Source organism: Oncorhynchus mykiss, chromosome 2 (assembly GCF_013265735.2).
Source record: "Oncorhynchus mykiss isolate Arlee chromosome 2, USDA_OmykA_1.1, whole genome shotgun sequence".
Taxonomy (NCBI): domain Eukaryota; kingdom Metazoa; phylum Chordata; class Actinopteri; order Salmoniformes; family Salmonidae; genus Oncorhynchus; species Oncorhynchus mykiss.
Window position 1 is genome coordinate 62,638,775 of NC_048566.1, and position 12,164 is coordinate 62,650,938.

General features: G+C 41.8%; 1 protein-coding gene across 2 annotated transcripts in view; it reads left to right on the plus strand.

The window, feature by feature from the left end:
- Window positions 1-1,733: 1,733 nt before the first annotated feature.
- The window catches only part of pparab (peroxisome proliferator-activated receptor alpha b), a 63,319-nt gene continuing 52,888 nt past the window's right edge, over window positions 1,734-12,164 (plus strand). The window contains exon 1 of one of the 2 annotated variants that reach the window (XM_021617918.2): window positions 1,734-1,906. The gene's annotated coding sequence lies outside the window, so the exon portion shown is untranslated. The remainder of the gene's footprint in view (window positions 1,907-12,164) is intronic. The other variant, XM_021617927.2, reaches the window with a different exon arrangement.

The following is a 12,164-nucleotide window of genomic DNA, read 5'->3' on the forward strand; positions in this document are numbered from 1 at the left end:
AGCCACGCCCTGTTAAGCCACGCCTCCAGTCTTCTGCTCTAACGCTGTGGATCATAGCTCAATAACCCAACTGAAGCCTTGTTCACACTGCAGGCCTTAATGCTCAGATCAGTTTTGTTTTTTAAATCCATTTTGGACTACTGACTGTCCAAACAGCAAGTTACAAGTAACCAAATCGAATTTGTGTGTGTTCAGACAGCAGTAATTTGCTGACATGGCTACGCTAGTGGTCATAGCAACAACAGGTGTGTGTTCACAGTGGTGTAGGCTGATTGGTGGTGCTCATGCTTCCTATCACTCAGAAGTTATGTAGCAAGCTAAGGTGGCAACAATGCCCGCCACGGATGTTTCACAGTTGCTTTGAATGTTCAAAAGTATAGTGTAAGAACACTTTTAAAGCCTCAAAGAATAAATTATCCAACTTTCAAAACAAGTCCTTTTTGGTTAGCCACAGCAGTCAACTAGCTAGGTAGCCACAGCAGTCAACTAGCTAGCTAGCCACTGTAGTTAACTGGCTAGCTAGCCACAGCAGTCAACTAGATAGCTAGCCACAGCAGTCAACTAGCTAGCTAGCCACAGCAGTCAACTAGATAGCTAGCCACAGCAGTCAACTAGATAGCTAGGTAGCTGTTTAGCTTTCTAGCACATTCACTGATTTGTTTGTAAACAATTAACAAGCTAGTTAGCTACCATATAGTATTGTCAAAACTTTAAACAGAGTAGCTAGCAAGCAACAAGATATGTCAAATAACAGTCTAAAAGCCACTTGAGGGTAAATAAATCAGATTTGACCACAAGTCACATGGCCAGGAATCCGATTTGTATCTGACTTCAAACCACCTACAAAGGTAACATGGCTACACTAGTGGTCATAGTACAGGTGTTTTTTGGCTGTTCAGACTGCAGGAGAAAGAACAGATTCAAATCGGATATGCAAATAAATAGGATTTAAGTCACTTCAAACTGCCAATGTGAACAAGGCTTTCAAGTGACCCAACTGGCTGAGTCAAAAATAACCCAGCATATTTTAAGAGTGTACTCTCTAGGGCCAGTGGTGAGCTGTGGAGGCAGAGGGGGGAATGACATGGGATTCAGGGAACTAGTAGGGCCACTTGAAGTGGAATGTGTGTGTTTATTTTGCCACTATTTAACAGGTAAGTCATTGAGAACCCATTATATTTTACAATAACGACCTGTGTGTTTGTGTGTGTGTTTATGTTTATAACATGGTAATACAGGTATATAAACATTGAGTAAATGTAGATATGAGGGCATAAAAGTGGAGCATGAAAGTTCTTATAATGCCCATATTTAGTGTTATTGATGCTTCTGTGACATTCTTTCCTACTACATTGGCAAACAGCTACGAGTGGACAGAGTTGGATGATGCGGACTGTTCTTGCCTTGCTCCCTCACGTCATTTCATTGTTAAGAGGCGTCCTGAACAAGGAAAAGACATGGGGAGAATCTCAATATCAACCTTCTCGAGTGCTCTCTCCCCTCCTCCTTCTCAAAATCTATTGGAGGAGAAGGACAGAGAGGCGGGACATCTGGCTTTCTCATCCAATGGATGTTGAGAAGGAGACGATGAGCGAGGACGCGAGGGTCGACAATTGAGATCTTTTAAAGAACTTTTTCTATTCGTTGAAATGATAGGTGTGTCAGGGGTGTGTGCTTCTTTGCCTCAGCTGTCAGTTATGACGTCAGTTCCGGCGGGTGGGTCGAGCTCTATGGTCTGTGTGGTGGGGAATTTTGACAGCGACAGCGTTGTTTAGGAGACAAACAAGGACGTGTTGAAGGGGACTATTTTTCTCTCCTCGTTCCTCCCGATCTCGCACTGACAGTTTCTCAACGCACCTAGATTTCTGACGATATGGCGGCTTCAGATCGGGCTGTCTACTGTAAGGTAGATCAATTTGAGCGCTTTATTACTGCACATATTGATGTGAATTGCATTACTTTATGTCTATATGGTGTTGACATAGAATTTAAATGTTACGATTCGAATTTGCCTGTGTTCATCGAATGATGTTTTTGAGGGAATTTATTCCATTCATATTTATAGTTTCAGCAAAATAACAGAAAATCTATGAATGGATATTGTTGCAACAAGATATCTGGGGCCATTGTTATTGTATAATCTGATTTCACATCGGGCACGCCGGCGCATCCGACATGGATATCGATACACGCTTTTCGTGATGTAAGGCTGTTCGTAACTCTTGTACTCGGTTACTACTATGAATAAACAACTGCCCATGAGAGTTTTGTGACAGTCTTATACTCCAAGTTGCACATGCAAGACATTGTTAAGTTATTTTTTCCCCACGCATAGACTAGGCTACATGTTGCACTGCACACTCCTTGAATCAAAGTAACAAATGTTGGCCCTAGTGGAGCCTTACCCTAATAATTGGAGCTTGAGAGAGATGTTCTATTTTAGGATATGCATTTAACTTATAGAAAATGTTCAAGATTTTTCTCATTGCAGAAGTGTTAAGTTAAGACAAAAACATATGTTTTATTGTCCCATGCACCAGTTAGCCTACACTTTGAAGTTTTTCTTGATATGTCAAATAGGGGTAGGAGGCGGTGTTGAGGACATATTCAGTGATGGAGCTAAAATGTTTGTCTGGGAGTACAGTTGTTGGAGCGGCATGTAGCCTAGAGGTTGGAGCGGCATGTAGCCTAGAGGTTGGAGCGGCATGTAGCCTAGAGGTTGGAGCGGCATGTAGCCTAGAGGTTGGAGCGGCATGTAGCCTAGAGGTTGGAGCGGCATGTAGCCTAGCGGTTGGAGCATTGGGTTCAAATCCCCATGTCGACAAGGTGAAAAATCTTGAGCAAGGTACAGTACTTAACCCCAATTGCTCCAGGGTCGCTGTTGATAATGGCAGGCCCTGGCTGTGACCCCACTCTGAGGGTGGCATTCAGTGCCAAATTGCACACTTCCTCTGTGAGTCTGAAACTTGACCCAAATCCTGCTGTACCTGTCCCAGTCCCCCAAGCTACAGGAATGCTGCCTGGGTTTTTCCACAGCCAGGCTAGTTGAGATTTTAACCCATTTGTTACCTTCTTTTAGTCATCCACTATTTTTCTGAATTTGTTACACATGGGTCACAGTATTCTCTGTGAGGCTTGGTAAGGATATACTGTTAGACGTTTTGTAATTGTATCAGTAACTTGTATTAATCAATAGTATGATATTGTATAAACTGAATACAATAGATTACCATAGAATGCACAAGACCTTTCTGTAGAATGCACAGTAAAATACCATAAATGTGTTTTACATTAGTAATTACGGTGCATTGTGGGAGGGGAGTCTCTGACAATGCACCATAATTAATGCTGTGTAACACATTTACTGTATTTTACTGTGCATTCTACAGTGTTTACAGAAAGTTATTGTGCATTCTACGGTGACCTACTCTATTCAGTTTAGGGAGTTGCCAGTAATTTACTGTGATTCAGAATACAATATCAACACTGGAGTTTTGGAGTGCCAAAACCCTTTTGAACACTAGTGGGTGTGGGGTATTGTTGTTTCTTACTCATTAACATATTTTGAGGTGTGTCTAATAAGCAGTTATATTTGTTTCATCCGTTAGTGAGAATGCTGTACCAATTTAACTGGTATGTGGTAGTGGTTCCCTAACAATTATGTTTATATAGGAGACAGATCAAAGTATCAGCAAAAAATTGAGTTTGGAGAGCTAAAACTACTAAATATCAAGGCATTTAACACCTCTCTCTCTCAAAGCTACTCTTAGAGAGGCATGTCTGATGTTTAAAAGGGGGCTCTTTGCTGTTATACAGATTAAAACTATCAATTTCTGGTGGATTGACAATGGAACCTTGTTTAATGTCACCTTATTTTAAATGAAGCCATACAGAGTTGGAATGAATTTGTTTGTCTGCCACCAATTAAACATCATAAATGGTTTGAAATAGCTAATATAGATAGTAAAAAATCTGTTTCACTTATGGTCAAGAGGGTTGGCCACTATGCTACATACAAGATAGTTGGGAACAGAGTTTCGATGTCCCAATACCATGGCACCGGGTTTATGAACTGATACACAGGACAACAACTGATGCATCAATTTAGCTTTTTTCAATATAAGATTCAACAGTCAGACAGTTGCAGACTCTGCCATGAGGTAGAATCTGTAGAGCATCTCTTTTGTTACTGTCCGTCGGTAACTTGTTTTTGGAGTCAGGTCCAGGAATGGTTGTTATGCCATAATATCAGGGTGCGGTTGGACCTGGAAACTCTATTGTTAGGCGATTTGAAGGACCACAGTCAGTCAATAGGAAATATCATTGCTGCCTTGGGTAAAATGTTTATTTTCCTGGGCAATTTTGGCAGAAATGTTGCAGATGGGGAGGTTCAAGTCCCGAGTGTGACGCCATGGGAGAATGGAGAGATGTATTGCTTGGGGAAATGTTACAATGATGATTTATTGGGAAATTTGGGTTGATCTGTGGCTGTCTGAAGGGTAGAATTGATGAGCGTTGAAATAGTTATATACACAAATGTACAATGTAAATGTTTGAGTTCCTCCAATCAGGGGTGGGGGTGGGCGTAGGATTATTGTATGTTTTGCTTTTTGTTATTTATGTTTTGTGGTTTGGCTTCACGCTGTATGCTGGTCCGGGTAGTTATGGGTACGCTCGATTCCACGCTCAGCTGGGTGTCGGGCGGGACTTGGTACTGCCCTTGGAAAATCACGGCAGGGCCGGGGGCGGGGCCCCGGTGGCGAGCACACCCTCTCATCAGAGAACCTTTAATATTCGAGTTGCTAGCCATGTCCCTTTAATCTGTTCTGCCCAGTAGCCACTGTCAGTTTAGATGCTTTTGTTAGGGTCTAAATTGCAGGTGATATAAAACACAACATATCAGTTGGTATGCTGAAATATACAGTGTATATAGTTATATATGCACTATTAGAAATTGCTGATTTTATTTTAATTACAATTCAACAGCAAAGTACTGTATTGCTGTTTTGCTATATATTTACTGCAGCAAACTGTAAATGATGGTTTATTGTGGAGAAATATTGTGGGAAGAGGAAGAATCGCTGATCATTAACATATTTTAAGGCTTTGTAAGTGGTTATTTTTGTTGCATCCTTTAGTGAGAGTGCTGTACCAATTGAAGTGATATGTGGCAGTAGTTACTTAATAATAACATTTATACTGAATAAACATATACTGAAATTACAAATTACATACATTACAAATTACATACAATTTCAAAGATTTTACTGTTACAGTTCATATAAGGAAATCAGTCAATTTTATTACATTTGTTAGGCCTTATCTACGGAAATATCATATGACTGGGAATACAGATTTTTTTTATTTTTTTTAGAAAAAATAATTAATTACCATCTATACCATTCATACTTTACAAAACAATAATTCTCATTCATTCTATTTACAAAAGCCACCAAACACCCAAACAAAACAAAACCAACCTCAGGGGAGCATCGTCCCTCCCCGTCATACCTAACCAATACCTAACCCTTTCCCTATGTCCCCGTCCCTAATCTATCCCCTTACACATCTAACTCTAACACTCCCAGCCCTAAACCCCCCTTCCACCTCTCCCGTGCCGCATGCTGCCCCCACTTCCTCTCCTCCCTCTTCATCCTCCCCCTCACATCACCTTCCACCCTCCTCACTATCCCTTCCACCCCCCAATCTCTCCCTGTCTTAACTAAATTCTGCCTGGCTTCCCACAGCCCCCGTTTAAAGAGACTCATGAGAAGCGAGAGCAGAAACCTGTCCCTATCCGTTCCCCTCGCTCTCCCTAAGCCTCTCTCTAACCTAGCCCACGTCAAAACAAAATCGCTCCTAACCAGACCTAGCAACACCCGTGCCCTAGCCCATACCAGTCCGGCAAAGGCACAGTCTGACTGGGAATACAGATATTGCATCTGTTGTTTACCAATACCTTTTAAAGAAAGCAGGGGCGTGGATCAGAAAACCAGTCAGTATCTGGTGTGACCACCATTTGTCTCACGCAGTATGACACCACATCTCCTTTGCATAATGTTGATCAGGCTGTTGATTGTGGCCTGTGGAATGTTGTCCCACTCCTCTTCAATGGCGTGAACTGGAACACACTGTCGTACACTTCGATCCATATATGCTCAATGGGTGACATGTATGGTGAATAAAGCAGGCCATTAAAGAACTGGGACATTTTCATCTTCCAGGAATTGTGTACAGATCCTTGTGACATGATATCGTGTATTATCAGGCTGAAACATGAGGCAATGGTGGCGGATGAATGGCACGACAATGGGCCTCAGGATCACATCCCTGTATCTCTGTGCATTCAAATTGCCATCGATAAAATGCAATTTTGTTCATTGTCCGTAGCTTAACCCCACCATGGGGCAATCTGTTCACAACATGACATTAACAAACTGCTCACCCACACGACACCATACACATGGTCTGCAGTTGTGATGCCGGTTGGACGTACTGCCAAATTCTCGAAAACAATACTGGAGGCGGGCTTATGGTAGAGAAATTAACATAAAACTGTCGGGCAACAACTCTGGTGGACATTCCTATAGTCAACATTCCAATTTGTACACTCTCTCAAAACTTGAGATAAAACTGCACATTTTAAAGTGGCCTTTTATTGTCCCCAGCACAAGGTGCACTTGTGTAATGATCATGCTGTTTAATTAGCTTCTTGATATGCCACACCTGTCAGGTAGATGGATTATCTTGACACAGGAGAAATGCTCACGAACAGGGATGTAAACAAATTTGTGCACAATATTTGAGTGAAATAAGCTTTTTGTGCGTATGGAATGTGGGACCATAAAACATCGAACCAACCCTTTACATGTTGCGTTTATATTTTTGTTCAGTACCACCAGATATCTTATGATATACAGTATATCTGACTATATCTGGTTAGTGCTAATACAATACTGAGATATTCACTGTAACTTCCCCATTTCTCCTTCTCCCAAATCCAGTCAGCTGATGTTCTGAAAGAGCTGCAAAATCTGGACCCCTACAAATCAGCCGGGCTATACAATCTGGACCCTTTCTTTCTAAAATGATCTGACGAAATTGCTGCAACCCCTATTACTAGCCTGTTCAACCTCTTTTGTGTCGTCTGAGATTCCCAAAGATTGGAAAGCAGCTGCGGTCATCTCCCTCTTCAAAGGGGGGGCACTCTTGACCCAAACTGCTACAGACCTATATCTATCCTACCCTGCCTTTCTAAGGTCTTTGACAGCCAAGTCAACAAACAGATTACCGACCATTTCGAATCCCACCACACCTTCTCCGCTATGCAATCTGGTTTCAGAGCTGGTCATGGTTTCTCAAATGATTGCCTCGCCTGGTTCACCAACTACTTCTCTGATAGAGTTCAGTGTGTCAAATCGGAGGGCCTGTTGTCCGGGCCTCTGGAAGTCTCTATGGGGGCGCCACAGGGTTCAATTCTTGGGCTGACTCTCTTCTCTGTAGACATCAATGATGTCACTCTTGCTGCTGGTGAGTCTCTGATCCACCTCTACGCAGACGACCCCATTCTGTATACTTCTGGCCCTTCTGTGGACACTGTGTTAACAACCCTCCAGACGAGCTTCAATGCCATACAACTCTCCTTCCGTGGCCTCCAACTGCTCTTAAATACAAGTAAAACTAAATGCATGCTCTTCAACCGATCGCTGCCTGCACCTGCCCGCCCGTCCAGCATCACTACTGTGGACGATTCTGACTTAGAATATGTGGACAACAACAAATACCTAGGTGTCTGGTTAGACTGTAAACTCTAATTCCAGACTCACATCAAACATCTCCAATTCAAAGTTAAATCTAGAATTGGCTTCCTATTTCACAACAAAGCATCCTTCACTCATGCTGCCAAACATACCCTCGTAAAACTGACCATCCTACCGATCCTCGACTTCAGCGATGTCATTTACAAAATAGCCTCCAATACCCTACTCAATAAATTGGATGCAGTCTATCACAGTGCCATCCGCTTTGTCACCAAAGCCCCATATACTACCCACCACTGCGACCTGTACGCTCTCGTTGGTTGGCCCTCGCTTCATACTCGTCGCCAAACCCACTGGCTCCAGGTCATCTACAAGATCCTGCTAGGTAAAGTCCCCCCTTATCTCAGCTCGCTGGTCACCATAGCAGCATCCACCTGTATATCCGCTCCAGCAAGTATATCTATCTGGTCACCCCCAAAACCAATTCTTCCTTTGGCAGCCTCTCCTTCCAGTTCTCTGCTGCCAATGACTGGAACGAGCTACAAACATCTCTGAAACTTGAAACACTTATCTCCCTCACTAGCTTTAAGCACCAGCTGTCAGAGCAGCTCACAGATTACTGCACCTGTACATAGCCCATCTATAATTTAGCCCAAACAACTACCTCTTCCCCTACTGTATTTATTTATTTTGCTCCTTTGCACCCCATTATTTCTATCTCTACTTTGCACATTCTTCCACTGCAAATCTACCATTCCAGTGTTTTATTTGCTATATTGTATTTACTTCGCCACCTTGGCCTTTTTTTTTGCCTTTACCTCCCGTATCTCACTTAATTTGCTCACATTGTATATAGACTTATTTTTCTACTGTATTATTGACTGTATGTTTGTTTTACTCCATGTGTAACTCTGTGTTGTTGTATGAGTCGAACTGCTTTACTTTATCTTGGCCAGGTCGCAATTGTAAATGAGAACTTGTTCTCGACTTGCCTACCTAGTTAAATAAAGGTGAAATAAATAAATAAATAAAAACTTGATGCCAGAGCAATGAAATACAGTGTAATACAGTATTTTGGTAGATAGTGTGGTCTACAGCTTATCATGAGGTACTCAGGCAAGCAATACCTTGAGACTTCCTTAATATTAGACATCGTGCACCAGCTGTTATTGACAAATAGACACACACCCCACCCTTCGTCTTACCAGACGTAGCGGTTCTGTTCTGCCGATGCACAGAAAATAAACAGTTGGCTGGGTTATCTGTGTCGTCATTCAGCCACAACTCAGTGGAACATAAGATATTACAGTTTTTAATGTCCCATTACTAGGATAGTCTCAAACGGAGATCATCCACTTTATTCTCCAGTAATTGCACGTTGGCCAATAGAACGGATGGTAGAGGTGGGTTACCCACTCGCCGACAAATTCTCACAAGGCACCCCAATCTTGGGCCTGGTCTTGGAGAAGCAGTATATCCTTTGCGTCGGAATCATTAAAGAAAAAATCTTTGTCCAGTTCGAGGTGAGTAACCGCTGTTCTGATATAAATAAACAATTTTTTCGGTCATAAGAGACAGTAGCCGCAACATTATGTACAAAATAAGTTACAAACAATGTGAAAAAAAACACACAAAATAGCACAGCTGGTTAGGAGCCTGTAAAATGGCAGCCATCTCCTCCGGCACCATCGTGGGCGGGTGGTTTGCTGATGTCAACGTTGGGAACAGATTGTCCCATAGTGGCGGTGGGGTTATGGTATGGGCAGGCAGAAACTAAAGACAACGAACACAATTGCATTTTTATCAATGGCAATTTGAATGCACATGAACACCATGTCGAGATCCCGAGGCCCATTTATTTGAAGGTATCTGTGATCAATAGATGCATATCTGTATTCCCAGTCATCCGTAGATTAGAGCCTAATGAATTTACCAATTGACCAATTCCCTCATTTGAACTGGAACTGTGTAAACTCTTTGAAATGGTTGCATGTTGCATTCATATTTTTGTTCAGTATACAATTATTTTCACCAATGGATCCTTAACTATAACAACATTTTAAGTAATGGTTATAGACATGTTTTAATTGCTATGACTGTGATAAGCGTTATTTTTATCGACCTTCATTGAATGCAGTGACTGTAAGTTGCTAAGGGCAAGAGTGCCTGCTAAATTACCACAATGTAAATGTAAAAATTAAAACTTGCAAAGAACACTGGGTAATATGTCACGGCATGGATAATTCCAGTAATATACTGTAAATTAGAATGCAGTAAACATGTTGATACTGTAAAATGGATTACCATAAAATGAAATACAATAGCTGTAGTGTAAAATAAATTACAATAACCTATTGGCAAATTGCTACCAGTAATGCACTGCACATTTTACTGGAAATTGTTTTACATTCTAGCCTGGACACAAACTGACTGCACTGGTAGTTGAGGGTTACATAATCATTATCTTTGGTTGCTGCCGTGGGGCCCTTGTCCATACTGCCAGGGGTGTGTGGACGTGGAGTTTGCCTTTAGTTCAAAGGTCACCCTCCCATCAGTGAAAAATTTCCGCACTGGCCCTTATCATGCTGTAAAATTTCCTCTTGGTTTAATATCCATTAATGATCTGCCATGGTTGCATATCCCAAAGTGTTCATGTTCATGCACAAGGAGGTCTACTCACATATTTTGTGCATGTAGGCTATACTATGTTGATTGCAAGCTGAAGTTCCTGAGGACGGCATTTTCAGTTGCAAAGATTTTATAGAAATTGATCTGATATTGATGTATGAAATATTCCCCAGAGAGCCCTTCAATGTGCACCTGAAAAACTGTTCTCTCTGCTGCACCAATGATACAGGGTGATTTGAGCTGCCGGACACTTGTTCTACCAGCAGCAAGTTGGTAGTTGCCTGTTGAGTTGGTTACTGCATGCACTGACAGAACCCAATGGGTCTTCTTTAGCTTTCAAAAAGGTATAATTTCTCATCAGAGCTTTCCATGCAATTTCACATCATGGTGCACAGCGCTGTGGTGTAGAACCACTGCAGATGAATAGTACCTGCATAATGTCTACGACCCACAATCTGAGGACATAGTCCCTTCCTAACCATGTGTTGTACGTGTTTAGTCTATTCCCATGGGAGCTATGGGATACTTCTCCTGTTCTGTTCTTGGGCAGTACGTTTCTAAGTGGCTTGGCTGCACTGTGAGAGACTTGTCTTTAGGAACTTGACATTGGTGGAAAAAGTACCCAATTGTCATACTGGAGTAAATGTAAAGATACCTTAATAGAAAATGATTCACGTGAAAGTCACCCAGTAAAAAACTATTTGAGTTAGTCTAAAAGTATTTGGTTTTAAATATACTTAAGTATCAAAAGTAAATGTAACTGCTAAAATGTGTTAAGTACAAGTGTAAACCATTTCAAATTCCTTATATTAAGCAAAGCAGACGGCCATATTTTCTAGATTTTATTTATTCACGAATAACCAGGGGCACGCTCCAACTCTCAGACATCATTTACAAATGCAGCATGTGTTTAGAGGGTACGCCAGATTAGAGGCAGTGGGGATGACCAGGGATGTGTGAGTTAGACCATTTTCCTTTCCTGCTAAGCATTCAAATGTATGGAGTAAAAAGTACATACTTCACTGCATTCCCGAAGACAAGTAAAAGTAAATATTATTAGTCAAGTCATGTACAGATACCCTCAAAAACAACTCAAGTACTACTTTAAAGTATTTTTTACTAAAGTACTTTACACCACTGGAACTTGAGACCTGCAATTGGCTTGGCTGCGTTTGACAGCTGCATAGAGACAGAGCGATAGAAAGAATGAGAGAGAGGGGAGGGCTTTATTTTTTTCCTCTCCTCAAACAGGACTTTCCGGTTTCGTCTTTACTTCTTTCTTTCTTGCATTTATCACATTTTATTATCTGTGATTCCAAAAACAACATGTCAGTAGGCTTTGAGATATCAGCTGATGTACGAAGGGCTATATAAATACATTTGATTTGTTTACAACACACGTCCTCTTTCAGAAGCGTGGTATGCATGTTCATTAGGGAGGTGAGTCCTTCTGAAGACAAATGTCACCATAGAGCAGTATCAAGAGGCTGCGAGAGAATGTGTTCATGGAGGTATCGGCAAGCGTGTGGGTATGTTGGTAACTCTGTGTGTATGTGAGTGCATGCGTGCGTTCTTGCATGCACGTGTGTACTTGTTTGTCGACGTGTTTATGTGTGTGTACTTCTCTGCCTGCGCGACTGACTATGTGAGGATATGTGCGAGTCTCTTAAAGCCGATTTATGCTTGATGTGGATCAAAGGCTCAGTACGGAGGGTGTGGTACCATTGCAGGACCTCCGGATGACAAATCAATCTCCGTATGGCGATGCCGTGCGTC